The sequence below is a fragment of the Aquarana catesbeiana genome, linkage group LG02, assembly GCF_042186555.1.
Source record: "Aquarana catesbeiana isolate 2022-GZ linkage group LG02, ASM4218655v1, whole genome shotgun sequence".
NCBI classification, from domain to species: domain Eukaryota; kingdom Metazoa; phylum Chordata; class Amphibia; order Anura; family Ranidae; genus Aquarana; species Aquarana catesbeiana.
The window spans coordinates 412,262,530-412,274,097 of record NC_133325.1 but is presented as its reverse complement, the minus strand read 5'-3'; the positions used below and the strand labels follow the sequence as shown (position 1 = coordinate 412,274,097).

Genomic DNA, 11,568 nt, shown 5'->3' with positions numbered 1-11,568 from the left:
CGCACAGTGTCTGCTACCCCTCTCTGCCAATCCCTTCACTGGCTGCCACTTGCCCAACAAATTCAATTTAAAATACTAACATTAAGTTACAAAGCCAACCACAATTCTGCCCCCAGCTACATCACTAGCCTAGTCTCAAAATACCAACCTAATCACACTCTTCGTTCCTCCCAAGACCTCCTGCTCTCTAGCTCCCTCATCACCTCCTCCCATATCCGCCTCCAGGACTTCTCCCGAGTCTCGCCCATCCTCTGGAATTCGCTACCCCAATCTGTCAGACTGTCTCCAAATTTATCCACTTTTAGGTGATTCCTGAAAACTTTCCTCTTCAGAGAAGCCTAGCCTGCCTCCATCTAACAACTGCACTATTTTCCCCATTAGCTCATCCCCCACAGCTATTACTCTTTTGAATAACTTGACCCTCCCTCCTAGATTGTAAGCTCTAACGAGCAGGGCCCTCTGATTCCCCCCTGTATTGAATTGTATTGTACTTGTACTGTCTGCCCTAATGTTGTAAAGCACTGCGTAAACTGTCGGTGCTATATAAATCCTGTATTATAATAATAATAATAATAATAATAATAATAATAATGGAGGATGAGATATTTTGTAAGTGAAATTCGTTTGGCTTATTAAATTACCGTTTATGAACCACTACACTATGGGAGCATTTTTTGGTTTTGTGTTTCGAGTACCACGATCATAGCCTCAAAGTGTGGATGTTGGTATAGGTTTTTGGGAGACCTGAATTTCCCTGTGCCTGGTGAGACTACCTTACGGTGGTCATCTGTAGTCGGTAAGGAGCATTAATACTCACCTGGGTGTGAAGCATCTTGGATATTGGATCTTTTTTTCACAATCTTTACACCCTATATAGATTTTTTCATCATCATCTTTTGGATATTGGATCTTTTTTTCACAATCTTTACACCCTATATAGATTTTTTTCATCATCATCTTTTCATCATCTTTACACCCTATATAGATTTTTTAATGACTTTTTAATGCACGGCTTGTATTGGAATGGGACTGAGTTTACATAATATTTACAGTAATAATTTGTTCCACAATTCTTTCCGCATTCACTTCCACTTATGTGTCAGTATTGGGATTTTATGTTGTTGTTTATCACATATTAATTTTAAAAATGGGTTGAAAGAGAGAACAGTAAGGACCTCTCCAATTGGGTCCTGTCTCTTTCAGAGGTATTAGGACTATTACGGTACCAAAGGGATGTAGACAGGGCTGGACTGGGACAAAAATTTGGCCCTGGACTTCATCCAGACCGGCCCACTTTAATTGTGCAAACAAGCACAAAAACAGTATATAAACTATACGCAATTGTGCAAAAAAACAAGTAGCATAACATAAGGAGTCCTCACTAACCTCTTTTATTATTTCACTTATTCTCCTCTGTATTTTTCTCATCTTTCTTACATCACTGTGTGAGGTTGAGGGCGAACTGTGCAGCCATTACTTTGACAGACTGTCACAGAAACCGGCCCACTGAGCCATCGGCCCACCGGGAAACTCCCTGTTGTCCTGATGGCCAGTACATGCCTGGATGTAGACAAGGGTATGGTAAAATCTTTTGTATTTTATTCAAAAGTAAGATATTAAAAAGTCCCAAAAAGGACACAATGTACAGACCATAACATATTAACACAATCACAAATTGGTTGTTACAGCAATGTTGACAATCAGATTGTATAAATAATGCCCACACAGACACATGGAGGCAGGTTATATGATACTTGCAGACGTGACCTCTACAGTTTCGCGGTCACAGCCGCTTCTTCAGGAGGCGTCTATTAGTACATATTCTAAAAAAAGTGAAATATCAACATTACAAGGCATATCTAGGATAAAGAAAACACATAGCATAGAAAACACACATTTGATATTGGAGAGAGTAATCCTAGTTATAATTTGCACTCACCAACCTAAACCCACAACGGGTTTGGAGCGATACTGTGAGACGCCCTCAGCAGGCGTTCCCCGGGGGCGGGCCAGGGAGGCACTTTAAAGTTATACTAATGTATAAAGAAACTCAAAAGTATAAAAATTATGAACTCAAGGTTCCACTAAATAGGAGAACCACCCGGGTGTGTAGAGTCGGGGAGAAAGGAAGTGGTGAAAAAGAAAGAAAAAAGGAAAAAAAGGAAAAAAAGAGAAAAACAAGAGGGGTAAGGGGGGGGGGATGGGACAGGGGAAAGGAAAGCCAGAAAGTGGCCGGTAGGGAAGGAAGGAGGGGGAGAAAAGAGAGGAGGGGACGGGGGGGGGGAAGGGGATTAGGGGAAGGGAAAGAGGTGAAAAAAGGGAAGGGAAAGGGGAAAAGGATAGGCTTGGGGGGAGGGGGGGAGGAAGGGAGGGGAGGATTGATGGAGAGGGGGAAAAAAGGAAAAGAAATGGAAGATGGGGGGAAAAAAGGGAAGAAGGGGAGATGGATGGGAAGGGAGGGGGGATGAAGAAAAGGTAGGGGGAATGGACTGGAGGAGGGGGGAGAAAAGGGAGGGGAAGGAGTGAGAGAGGGGGAAAAAGAGGGAAAAGGGAAAAAGGAGAGACAAGGGGAAGGAGGGAAAGAAATAGAAAGAGGGAAAGAGAAAACCTGCCACCTGGCCAGAATAATATGCATAAAGAAGTTTGAAAGAGCGGAGGGTTTTGATAAGCAGTAGATATACCCACCGTTGCTGTGCTGTTAAGAACTAGACTCGATGGCGTTTGTACCCAGAGTGTGTAGATGGAGGGGCTACACTGGCCGTGGAGGCCAGACTACAATGCCACAGAGAGCCGCTGGGAAATAGTAAATAAAGTACAGAATTATGGAGTTGTATCAATTTGCTAGGCATTTCTGTCAAAGGAAGAAACGCCTGCAAAAGAGTACAAAGTAAAATAGTAGCATCTCCCACCCTAGCCAAAGGACATGTGGTAAGTACTTACAGGTCTCCAAAAACGGCGCTGATACACTGCTGGGTAAGTGCCTCTCTCAGCTTCCAAGTGAGTCTGGCATCTTAAATGCCTCCAACCCGGAAGTCAGGTGGCGCTGAAAACAACAGCTGCCATCTCTTCCGGGTCCGATCCTCCTCTGCTGCGCCTGCGCGAGAAAACCATCCAGCGCAGGCGCGCAGCTCCATCATGGTTGACGCTGCGAGCCTCAGTCAGGAGAAGCAGCAGCTGGGCTCCGTGTGGCCCTGCCCACTGCCGGAGGGTCGTGAGCCCGCCGTACGGGGGAGAATTAACTCCTCACATCGCTACAAGGGGAAGCAAGTGCAATAATATATACTCCTAATTGATGAACAAATTTTAGCATAGAGTGAACCAAGGGCAGGGATGCCAAATCATTGACTACGGGGACAAACTTGACCCATGGCCAAGGATATGCACCACTCAGCCCTATTACTACAGACAACAATAATCAAAATACATGACAATAATTGACAAAATATGTATTATACAAAATGCTTGTGGTAAGCCAAATCAGCAACTAAAATACTGATAAACATATTGTACCAAAGACTATGTGTGGAAAGTCCACTTACAAACAGTTATAGGCAAAGCCTGGTTATGCAAAGAAAGGGGGGGGAAGGAGGGAGAGAGAACAAAATTACAAATGTACAAAAAAAAAAATATATATATATATATATAATGTAGTGTGGGAAAGACAATTAGTACAAGCCTATAGAGTAGATGTCTAAGGGTGGCCACAGCAGAGATCAATGAAAATATTGGAACATCATTCAAGAAAATACTTGTAGGAGTGTGCCTCGTTGATACCAGGTGGAGTCAAAGCATTGAGTCGCTCAATCCAGAGCGCTTCGCGCTTCAAAATTTGGTGATCCCAGTTTCCCCCTCTGGGGTCCTCAGGGACGACTTCTAAAACAGTAAATCTGATGTAATCAAAATTAAAACGGTGATGAATGCCTATATGGCGCCTACAGTAGTGAGCTTGCCATTAGTAGAGGCATAAAGATGGTCACCCAGTCTCTGCCGTAGCTCTCTAATTGTCTTTCCCACATAAAAGGCGCTGCAAGCGCAAGTCATAAGGTAAATTATTCCCCCTCTCTCACTCCTTCCCCTCCCTTTTCTCCCCCCTCCTCCAGTCCATTCCCCCTACCTTTTCTTCATCCCCCCTCCCTTCCCATCCATCTCCCCTTCTTCCCTTTTTTCCCCCCATCTTCCATTTCTTTTCCTTTTTTCCCCCTCTCCATCAATCCTCCCCTCCCTTCCCCCCCCTCCCCCCAAGCCTATTCCCCTTTCCCTTCCCTTTTTTCACCTCTTTCCCTTCCCCTAATCCCCTTCCCCCCCCCCCCCATCCCCTCCTCTCTTTTCTCCCCCTCCCTCTTTTCCTTCCTTCCCTACCGGCCACTTCCTGGCTTTCCTTTCCTTTCCCCTGTCCCCTCCCCCCCCCCCCTTACCCCTCTTGTTTTTCTCTTTTTTTCCTTTTTTTCCTTTTTTTCTTTCTTTTTCACCACTTCCTTTCTCCCCGACTCTACACACCCGGGTGGTTCTCCTATTTAGTGGAACCTTAAGTTCATAATTTTTATACTTTTGAATTTCTTTATACATTAGTATCACTTTAAAGTGCCTCCCTGGCCCGCCCCCGGGGGAACACCTGCTGAGGGCGTCTCACAGTATCGCTCCAAACCCGTTGTGGGTTTAGGTTGGTGAGTGCAAATTATAACTAGGATTACTCTCTCCAATATCAAATGTGTGTTTTCTATGCTATGTGTTTTCTTTATCCTATATGCCTTGTAATGTTGATATTTCACTTTTTTTAGAATATGTACTAATAGACGCCTCCTGAAGAAGCGGCTGTGACAGCGAAACTGTAGAGGTCACGTCTGCAAGTATCATATAACCTGCCTCCATGTGTCTGTGTGGGCATTATTTATACAATCTGATTGTCAACATTGCTGTAACAACCAATTTGTGATTGTGTTAATATGTTATGGTCTGTACATTGTGTCCTTTTTGGGACTTTTTAATATCTTACTTTTGAATAAAATACAAAAAATTTTACCATACCCTTGTCTACATCCTTTTGGTACCGTAATAGTCCTAATACCTCTGAAAGAGACAGGACCCAATTGGAGAGGTCCTTACTGTTCTCTCTTTCAACCCATTTTTGATCTATTCATGTAAAGGATGATGGTACCTATGAATGCTAGTTCACCTTATCTTTCTAACCACGTGGCCAATCCCTGAATATTATACGCTGGGTGGATAACACACCCTGATCTTTTGATCTAACCTCCCTTTTTTTCCCCTTTTTTTGCTCCCTAGGCCACTTTTCTAACCTGCCTTTTATATGTTTCAAATCTTCTTGTTTTTTGTCTTGTGGTAGCCTACTATATATAAAACTCTTGGATCTAGTCTTTCTTGCCCACAGCTAGGGTTTTGTCCTGGTATTCTGCAATTTTGGGCAATGGATGTTCTGGGCACAGCGTGGGGAGACTTTATGTCCACTATACAAGAGGGCTGTTTAGCCAATCAACAGTCAGAGGATGAAACTAAAACGTTCTTAGATAGGATGTTCAACCTTTTAAAGAAAAAATCCCATCTGTATTGGCACATTCAATATTTTGAATCGTACATCACAGAAAAAGTTTGCCCTCTTGGACTCCGAATCCAAATGTTCCCTACTATTAAGGACCCCTCCCCGGACTTTAGGAAGTCCTGGGAAAATACTCTAACCAACTGTAGCATAGAACTCATGGAAAAACTCACCACCCAATATCGTATAGATATGACGATCTTGGATGGTGAAATTGATAGACTACTAAATCAATTCCCCAATATAAAAGAATCGACCTCTTTCACAAGTAAGTGGAAGGAGGTACGAGACAAAGTTGAAAACCTCAATAAGGATATTATTACCAAAAAACAGAGGAAATTTTTCCAGGATAAATTGGCATTTTCGGAGGGCTACGTGTACAAGTGGTCTGGGAAATCATTCTCCAGAAAAAATAAGAATTATAATCGGCAACCCCCAATTCTAACAGCAACAGACTGCACGGAATCTGATTCATCTATATCTTCTCTATCTTCACAGGTCACTACAAGTTCCACCATGTCACGAGCACCAGGTGCCCCCCGGAATAGGTCCCTCACAGGTGACAATTCCATCACTAAACACCCCAAAAAAGGCAAACAACATGGGAAAGCACTCAAAACACCACCAACACCAAGGCCGGGTGGACAGACCCCTCTAGAGGGCTCTCTCCACCCCACCTTATACAACATTATTCCGAAACTTTTACAACCCAACATACAGACACTTTTATCACAACCCGGTTTTTTAGTACAGGCAACTCCAGAACCCACCAAACAAGGGAATCTGGACGCGTTTGTGCAAAAGGCCCCGGTTCCAAGCACGTCCCACAATCAATCACACCAAATGATGGAGAAAATCCTCACTCCCTCAACATAATTAATTTAACACCTTATCAGCTGACTAAAGAGGAGGAACAGGTCCTTCAATTGGGCTTGGGCTTCTGCCCCTCGGAGTCAATTGATATTTATGAAACAATTAAAGACCTCTACCTATTTGCTAGAAAATTAACCTTTAATTACATGTTTGACCCAGATCGAAGTCGCGTTAACTTGGAAAAAGAACTAGCAGAAAAAACAAAAAACTTTACTATAGCGGAGTCTAGAGCTTTATGGGACCTTATGCTACTTTTTGATGAAGGAGAGGTTGAGTCGAATGCCTCAGATGGCAATCTCGACTCTCCTCTCTCTAGTCAAACGGACACTATTTCTAATCCCCGGCATCCTATTCCTAAGCCTACCTTGAAAATGAAATCTAGAGCTTTCCCTGATTTAATGACATGTCCATCTATATGGGCCTTTCTACATGAATGCATTCTGTCCCTCAAAAAAGAGCAATGGCAAACATTACCTCCCAATTTGACCCAACCACGTGGTCAATCTCTGAATACATATTAATTTTACCAATTCTTTGTGATATCTGCCTTAGTTTTTTTAAGTGAGAGTTCTTTTTCCACCAATATTTTCATGTATCAGTTGTTTCAATTGATTTTGGGTTCACTTCTTGGCTTATCACCTTTTAGCAATTTCTGTGTGGTATTTGACTTAGTTTTTCTAGTTGAGAGTTTTTTCACCATTACCTCTTGATCAATATTTTTATCAAATTCACTATATTAGCGCTGCATCTTTATTTATCACAGTGTTTTTGAGTTTTTTGTATTAGACTTTTTGGTGGTGGCTGGTTTTATTTATTTATTTTCAGTATATATCTTTTTTATTTGTAGCGCAGCATTAGTCTTCAGGTTTTGTTTTTTATTGTTTGCTGTAGCAGCTGCGCAGAGAATGTGAATATGCCTGCGCACTCCAGTGGGCTCCAGAATTTGACCTCATTGCCTAGTGCAGTGCATCAGCAGACACTACGTCAGCAGCAGAAGAAGAGAGGAGGTACAGTATATGACAATATGACATGGAGTCTATGAGGCAATGCAGGCAATTTCTGGAGCCTATTGGAGTGTGTGCCTACACCAGCATTAAACATTAGAATTGGGGAGCATGTCCACTGAGAGATAACACTTATAACAGCTATTGAAAAACCATAAGGTACCGTGGTACAGGAATAAAAAAGAGAAAGTCGTGTGTCATGTATACTGTGTGCATTACAAATCTCATAGTCCCTAGTCCATCTCTAGAGCAAGCAAGAGAGGGTGTCTATATTGCAACATACAGTGGGACCATGGAGAACAAATGTAGCCGCCCACTAAGTCACCACAGCAGCTGGGGAAGAAAAAAGGAATTTGGAGATTTGGAGGATACTAAGAGCAATGGAAGGTATTTTTTTAAGTTTTTTTAATACATACTTAAGTAGAATTTTTTTAATCACTTCCCCTTCATTCCTAGTTGATGACATTTGTATGGAAACGCGTAGGATCGGAGAACCCTTGCAACACCACCTCACTGGCTGGACAAGTGATATCGCCGCCAGATATATGTTTCATGCTTAAAGTTTCCAGCCTTGTTGTGAGTGTAACTTTTATCAGCTTTTAATAATTTGTTTGTGGTTTTACACTATAAGGCTTTTTTCTTTCCTATCTGTATGATTTTCCAACATTGGAGTCCCATTTCAAAGATACAGTGGAAGTAGTGTTTCATTCATACACCCGAGACATCCAAGATAGCAATTACCATGATACAAACAAGCTGCATGCTCATGAGAGTAATCCTACCCTTTGGCTCTTGTAACACCTAAGTTCTGAAGCATTTGGATCTTGGCTAATTAGGAGAATCATTCATGCAGTTGAAGTTTCTTCACCGCGCATACTACTCCCCACTACGCTTAGCGAAAATATACCCTGACAGAACAGCAAACTGCCATAGATGTACCTTGAATGGAGCTGATTTCTTTCACGTGGTCTGGATCTATCCTCATGTGGTAGAGTTCTGGAAAAGTATTCTAACTGAGATTAACTCAGTAGGGAATCTGATGATCCCATACAGCTCAATCCCCCTTCTACTGGGTATTTGCGACTTCCTAGACATCTCCTGGGGGAAAAAATTGTTTATCTTTTAAACTACATTTTATGCGAGAAAGGCAATACTAATGCAATGGAATCAGCCCCAACCACCCACTAAACAACTCTGGCAATCATTAGTAAACACAGCATTACCGTTATATAAGTTAACATACTTGTGAAGAAATTGTCCCAAGAAATTTGATATGATTTGGGCAGCGTGGGTGAAGGTGAAACATCTAACGATTGAGTAAGATCTGTGGACTTGTCAGGGAAAGCCCTCTTGCAAATACCCCAGCAAACTAAAGTTTAAAGGAATGCCTGTGCATAAAAGCGCCATCCGGCGCTCGCGCGCGCGCAATAGCGCCAATAGCGCTTATAGGCGTACGCGCATGCGCAATTGCGCCAATAGCGCAATGGCGCTAATAGGCGTACTCGCATGCACAATAGCGCCAATAGCGGCGCACGGGCGCGCGCGCCCCCTGTATCAGCACTTGGCGCCAAAGGAGGCTATTTAAAGGGGACTGTTCCACTGCTGCCTTGCTGTCCGGTCTACAGCGTTCCTGAAGACCCCTACTGCCCTGTTACTTTGTATTTGCTACCTGATACCTGTTGGACTGTTCCTGACTACTCCGTTTGCTGCCTGCCCTGATCCCGGCTTTGGACTTTGACTACTCTGTTTTCTGCCCGCCCTGATCTCAGCTTTTGGACTTGACTACTCTCCTGGATTTACCTTCTGTACCTGCTCTGCCCGCCAGTGTCTGACCCGGCTTGCCTGTACCCTGCTGTCTACATCTTGCTACTGGACTACAAGACACCTCCCTGCTGTCTTCATCCTGCTGCTGGACTACAAGACACCTCCCTGCTGTCTTCATCCTGCTGCTGGACTACAAGACACCTCCCTGCTGTCTACATCCTGCTGCTGGACTACAAGACACCTCCCTGCTGTCTTTATCCTGCTGCTGTACTACAAGACACCTCCCTGTTGTCTACATCCCGCTGCTGGACTACAGGTCACCTCCCTGCTGCCTACATCCTGCTGCCGGACTATAGGACACCTTCCAGCTGACTACCTGATTGAGCTCCCTGCTCCAGCCTTCCAGTCAGGCACTTGTGCCCCTTCGCACTCTCGAGCCTCTCTCATCACTACCAGGGGTTCCCGAGTCGGAGGTATACAAGAGGCCGTTCCCTGCATTACGGGCTCTACTTACCAGGTACGTGACAGGACCACTACCCACTATACCTATCTTGAGTTCTTCCCACCGCTTGTCCCCTGACCTTACTTTCTTGGTTATGAGATGGCTAAGGTTGTAAGGAGGGTACTTAATGAGACCCCTCCCCCCCTTCCCAAGGGTAATATTTTAGAACTATGTTTGTAGTTTTTTTATTTTTTTTTTGAGTTATTTGATGCAAGGAACCTGTTAACGGATGGATACTTGTGCTGCTATGGTTTTATTTGTTCTGCTATGTAAGGAAAACTGTGATTACTGTCTGTAAGCTTTTTTAACTCGACATAAATGTTTATTTTGTGAAAATTTAAATAAACTATATGTTAAAAAAAAAAAATTAGGAGAATCATTTTAAATGTCAGTGGTCATATCCACAAAGCAAGTCTGATCTCTGTAATAGGGATCCATCCTATCCGGCAGGAGACTAATCTTTCTATATGGGACATTGTGATATATATTAGACTTCTTTCAACAATTACCATTGATCTCTGCACATGAGAGCAGGATTTGGGACTTTTTGCTAAGATTTCATTTTAGTTCAATGTGCTGCAATCATATGAGCACTAATAATAATTCATTTTTTTGTGTGTATGTTGAATGACAGTACATAGGCACGTATTTAGATATTGTTTCACATTTGGAAATGATTCCGGATGGCTGCACATCCAAAAATCCTTTTTTCATCCATATGGCAAGTGGTTGACAGATGGAGCAGGGGACAAAGAAGTAGATGCTTAGGGGAGCAGGGGACAAAGAGGTAGAGAGTTTTGTGCAAATGTTAGCGCTTAGTCATTACCTATTGGAACTAGTCACCACAATCACCTGTATACTACTCTAATGTGTCATCAGGTTACAGGTGACCTAACCAATTAAAATTAGTACTCAGCTGGTGTTACAAAGAAAACCCAGCTAGAATACGAAGTACTTACACTCAAATCTGATGTAAAGAGTTCGGTCCAAATCCACCGCCAGAGAAAATCTGATTCACCAATTGAACTCGGAGCAAACTCTACACATCAGTCAAAATCATTGCATAGTTACAACAACATACACAAAATAATAGAAAACATATATATATGTATACACACAATAAAGTTGATGTTAAGAACAAATGATTTTAAAAGCAAAGTGTTAGAACATCATGGGGACCGATCTGGCATATTCCAAAAGTATGTGCATAGTCTCAAATGAACGTCAATGGCAAAAAATAAATAAAATGTAGGAGAGAAATATGTGCTAATAGACTGCAGGAAACTAGCTAAGAGAGAATGTTTTGTCATATTTGAATGATAATTCTTTAAATCTTAGCTTCACTGGACAAATGGATAGATGCTCTATCGATTTTCTAGATGTAACCTTGGAAGGCTGTGAGGGTCGTATTGTCACTAACCTTTACAGGAAGCCCTTGTCTGGAAACAATATATTGAGGGCAGACTTCCACACTTTGGACCAAATTCTTTACATCAGATTTGAGTGTAAGTACTTTGTAATCTAGCCGGGTTTCTTTGTAACACCAGTTGAGTACTAATTTTAATTGGTTAGTTCACCTGTAACCTAATGATTACACATTCGAGCAGTATATAGGTGATTGTGGTGACTAGTTCCAAGAGGTAACGTCTAAGTGCTAACATTTGTGCGAAACGCATCTACCTCTTTGTCCCCTGCTCCATCTGTCAACCACTAGTCATATGAAGCTTCAATAAAAAGATTTTTGGAAGTGCAGCCATCCAGAATGATTTCCTTATGTTACACAGCATGCGAGCTGGGCTAGCACCTGACTAGTGTGTGTGGGGATTAACCAGAGACTCACTCACCTGGAGTCGCTTTTCTTGTTTCATTAA

At 42.6% G+C, this 11,568-nt stretch overlaps 1 long non-coding RNA gene across 1 annotated transcript; it reads right to left on the bottom strand.

Moving 5' to 3' along the window:
* Window positions 1-1,577: 1,577 nt before the first annotated feature.
* Window positions 1,578-3,037, bottom strand: LOC141129942 (uncharacterized). The gene is made up of 3 exons (XR_012241917.1): window positions 2,941-3,037; window positions 2,686-2,793; window positions 1,578-1,823 (listed from the first exon to the last, which is right to left on the bottom strand). It is a non-coding gene; the product is annotated as an uncharacterized lncRNA (long non-coding RNA).
* Window positions 3,038-11,568: the final 8,531 nt, after the last annotated feature.